General features: G+C 43.3%; 1 pseudogene; it reads right to left on the reverse strand.

Moving 5' to 3' along the window:
• Positions 1–2662: 2662 nt before the first annotated feature.
• Positions 2663–4039, reverse strand: LOC123797384 (tubulin alpha-1A chain-like; annotated as a pseudogene).
• Positions 4040–5082: the final 1043 nt, after the last annotated feature.

Below are 5082 nucleotides of genomic sequence, written 5' to 3' on the forward strand. Positions count from 1 at the left end.
ATGTTGTACACTTGAAACTAATGTAACGTTCGTGTGTTAACTCCAATTTTAAAAATGACTTAAAGACTTGAATGTTAAACCCGAAACTATAAAACTCTTAGAAAAAAAGGTGGTAAGCTTCTTGACATAAATTTTGGCAATGATTCTTTGGATTCGACACCAAAAGCAAAGGCAGAAAAAGCAAAAGTAAACAACTAGGTTTACATCAAACCGAAAACCTTCTGCGTAGCAGAGTAACCGTCAACAAAATGAAAATACAACCTACTGAGAGAAAATATTTGCAAATCTTATATCAGACAAAATGTTAATATCCAAACTCTATAAAGAACTCATACAATTCAATAGAATAAAAGCAATCTGACTAAAGACAGGCAGAGACTACTGGGTATATATCCCAAAGATACAGACGTAGTTAAGAGAAGGGCCATATGCACCCCAATGTTCATAGCAGCATTGTCCACAATAGCTAAATCGTGGAAGGAGCCGAGATGCCCTTCAACAGATGACTGGATTAAGAAGATGTGGTCCATATATGCAATGGGATATTACTCAGCTATCAGAAAGAACGAGTTCTCAACATTTGCTGCAACATGGATGGGACTGGAGGAGATAATGCTAAGTGAAATAAGTCAAGCAGAGAAAGACAATTATCACATGGTTTCACTCATTTATGGAACATAAGAAATAGCAGGGAGATCAGTAGGAGAAGGAAGGGAAGAATGAAAGGGGGGTAAACAGAAGGGGGAATGAACCACAAGAGACTATGGACTCTGGGCAACAAACTGAGGGCTTCAGAGTGGCGGGGGGTGGGGATTGGGATAGGCTGGTGATGGGTATTAAGGAGGGCACGTATTGCATGGTGCACTGGGTGTTATACGCAAACAATGAATCATGGAACACTACATCAAAAACTAAGGATATACTGTATGGTGACTAATATAATGTAATAAAAAATTATTAAAAAAAAATAAAGACGGGCAGAGGATCTGCATAGACATTTTCCCAAAGGAAATAGACAAATGGCCAACAGGTACATGAAAATGTATTCAACAACACTCATCGTCAGGGAAGTGCAAATCAAACCCATGGTGAGATATCACTTCATTCCCGGTAGAATGACTCTTACCAAAACGACAAGAAATAAACGTTGGCGATGACGTGGAAAGAAGAGATTGCCCATGAACAGTTGGTGGAAGTGTAAATTTGTGCAGCCACTATGGAAAACAGGATGTGGAGGTTCTTCAAAAAATTAGAACTACTGCTGCCATATAATCCAGAAATTCCATGGGTGTAGATCTGAAGAAAATTGAAACACTAACTTGAAAATTAAAACACTATCTTCACATCCTCACCACCACGTTCACTGCAGCATTCTTACAATAGCCAAAACGGCAACGCAACCTAAGTGTCTTTCGGTGGATGAATGAATAAACCAAGTATGGTATACACACACAACGGAATACTAGTCAGCCATAAAAAGAAGGAAATACAGCCGTTTGTGACAACATGATGGACCCCGAGGGCATTGTATTAAGTGAAATAAGTCAAAGAAAGAAAGACAAAATACAGTATAATCTCACTTCTATATGGAATCTTAAAACACACATATACCTACAAACTCATAGAGAACAGAATAGTGGTTGCCAGAAGTAGGGGGTAAGGGGCGGGAGAAATGGATGAATGGGGTCAAAAGGTAAACTTCCAGTTATAAAATAAGTCATGGGGATGTAATGTATAGCATGGTAACCGTTGATAATACTATATTGCATGTTTGAAAGTTGCTAAGAGAATAGATTAAAGTTCTTATTATAAGAAAACTTTCCTGTAACTATGTATAGAGACAGATGTTAACTAGACTCATTATAGTAATCATTTTGCCATATACATATGAAATCATTATGTAGCACATGTGAAACTGTTACGTGTCCATTATACTTCAATTTAAAAAAGGAAGAGCAATGTACTATAACACAAGGACGGAAAAGATCTGTTACAACATGAATGAATTTCACAAGTATCATGTTGAGCAGAGAAGCAGATTTTTAAAAAGAAGAATATACACTGTATGATTGAATTTATAAGCTCCAGAACAGACAGCACTAAGTGACAATTATCCAGCCCCACTAGTGGTTGCCTCTGGGTGGGAGTGGACTAGTACCGACTGGAAAGACATAAAAGAAACGTCTACAGTGCTAGACTCGCTTTACATCATAATCAAGGTAATGATTCATGGCTATAAATGTGTTTTAAAATGACTAAGCTGTACACTTAAGATGAGCTTACTTTTTATGTATGTTATATACTTTTTATGTACTTTAAAATATACTTTTTATGTATGTTATACCTCAGAAAGGGAAGAAGTGGGTACGAATGATTTAGAAGGAACTTCTGAGCAAAAACTAGCTCTCAAACTGAATCACTGCATTTTTTTTATATCTTTGAATCCATTATGCTTCCACTGTGCCCTCCTGCCCACCCCCCCCCCCCCCTGCTTAGGACAAGGAATACCTTCTTTAAACCCATCAGAGAAATGGACGGCTTGGGTCCGTAACAAAGCGTTGTGTTTTCAAGCACAGGTCAGCAATCGTGTGAGTCTACTGCTGTGAACAAATTAATTGATCAGAGCACAACCTTTCAAGGCTTGAAACAGAGCAAGCTTCCCTGTAAAAGCAGCATCTCTGTGACATTTTTACCTTTAGTTCTCCTCTCCTTCTTCACCCTCTCCTTTTACAGAATCCATACCACCTTCCTCATAATCCTCTCAAGGGCAGCCATGTCCTCACAGGGCTCAGAAAACCCTCCTTCCTCCATGTCCTCACCCACATACCAGTGAACAAAGGCACGGTTGGCCTACGTCGTGTCAAACTGGTGGTCCAGGCGAGCCCAGGCCTCAGCGATGGCCATGGTGTTGCTCAGCAAACACACAGCTCGCTGGACTCTGGCCAGGTCTCCACCGGGTGCCACAGTGAGAGGCTGGTAATTAACGCGCACTCTGAAGCCGGTGGGGCACCAGTCCACGAACTGGAAGGTACGCTTGTCCTGATGGTGGCTATGGCAGCACTGACACCTTTGGGAACCACGTTGCCACGGTACAACAGGCAGCAAGCCACGTATTTACCATGGCGAGGGTCACATTTCACCATCTGGTTGGCTGGCTCGAAGCATGCGTTGGTGATCTCTGCTACAGAAAGCTGTTCATGGTAGGCTTTCTCAGCAGAGAGGACGGGGGCATAGGTGGCCAGAGGGAAGTGGATGTGGGGATAGGGCACCAGGTTGGTCTGGAATTCTGTCAGATCAACATTCAGGGCTCCATCAAATCCGAGGGAAGCATCCTCCATCACAGAGGACACAATCTGACCTATCACCCTATTCAGGTTAGCATAGGTTGGGCGTTCAATATCAAGGTTTCTATGATAGAACTCATCGATGGCCTCGTTGTCTACCACGAAGGCACAATCTGAATGCTCCAGGGTGCTGTCGGTGTTGAGGATGGAGTTGTGGGGCCAACTACAGCTGGAAACCTGGGGGCCTGGGTAAATGGAGAACTCCAGTTTGGACTTCTTGCCATGATCGACAGACTTTCCATCAGCGGGAGGTGATGGAACTAGTTCCTCCTCCAAAGCTGTGGAAACCAAGAAGCCTGGAAGACTGTGCATTGGTCAGCCAGTTTCTGAATTCGGTCCAAGTCATGGTCAGTGATCTCCTTGCCGATGGTGCACTGTGCCTTTGGGCATATTGGGGACATCTTCCTTGCCTGTGATGAGCTGTTCAGGGTGGACAAGCTGGCAGCAGGTGCCAGGGTGAACTTCATCAATGACCGCGGGTTCCAGGTTTACAAACACTGCCCTGGGCACATGCAGGCCAGTGCCCATCTCACTGAAGAAGGTGTCGAAGGAGTCATCTTCTCCCCCAGTGGTCCTGTCACTTGGCATCTGACCATCTGACCGGATGCCATGTTCCAGGCAGTAGAGATCCCAGCAAGCATTGCCAGTTTGGACCCCATAGCCTGGCCACTGTGGATGGAGATGCATTCACTCATGCTTGCTGTTTTGTGGCTGCCAAGCCGACGGCGGGGAGGAGGAGGACACTGTTGCTTCTTACAGCAGGACGCTGAGGCAGTCTGTGCAAGAGAAACTGCCTCCACATGCCCTCTTCATGAAAGCTGTTATGTGCTGAAGTTCCTAGGAAATTTGTCAGGACTGGGTTCAGAGGGGCTACAAGTCCTTCTAGCATAAAGCAAGAGCATAGACTTGAGTTCAAATCCTCATATTTATACATATTAGCAAGGGGACGTTAGGCAGTTTATAACTTCTTTGTCTCTATTTCGTCTGTAAAAGACGCGTGAGAATACTTTGCCGAGTTGCTATGAGATGGAAATGAGATAATGCATGTAAAGGCGAAGTACTTCAACTGCACAGTGTCTTTACTACCTACTCTTTAGCCCGAGAGAGTCAGGGGACACTGTTGTATTAAAGATGACATAACCTGCATCTCCCTGCTACCAACATATTTTCTTAATGGTCTTTGAGATATTTTACCTTGCCAAGAATCCAATGGAGAAGACAGCAGGGAAAAAAAAAAAAACCCAATTGTATCCATAACTTCGGAACTTAAATTTCTGGGGGAAAATGAAACATAAGCATGTCCTCATATGTTTTTCTATCCTTAGTTATCACCTTGCAAACACAGTCCTGGTGAGTTACCTAGAAGCTTTTTTTTCTCTTTCCAAAATAAAACCCTATCTCCTGAATTCCATTGGCTCTCTTGTAAAGCAGAGGAACTTGGCATATTCAAGAATCTTGGTTGCAAGTGACAGAAAACCTCGTACCAACTGGCTTTCAATAAAACGGAATTATACGGGTTTGCATCACCAGAATATCCGAGAGGTGGACTAGTTTCAAGGACAGATTTTTGGGCGCTCAAATGCCTCCAGGTCCTGCTGTCTCCATCCCTTTTTGCTTCCCCTTACCCACAGCAGCTGCAGCAACTCCAGGCATACATCTCATCACTGGGAGATCCCAGTGGAAATGAGCATAAGCCCATAGGAAAGTCTGGGTCTGTCTCTGATCTCACCAAGAATCA

Source organism: Ursus americanus, chromosome 29 (genome assembly GCF_024610735.1).
Source record: "Ursus americanus isolate L20-20 chromosome 29, mUrsAme1.1.p, whole genome shotgun sequence".
In the NCBI taxonomy this organism is placed as follows: domain Eukaryota; kingdom Metazoa; phylum Chordata; class Mammalia; order Carnivora; family Ursidae; genus Ursus; species Ursus americanus.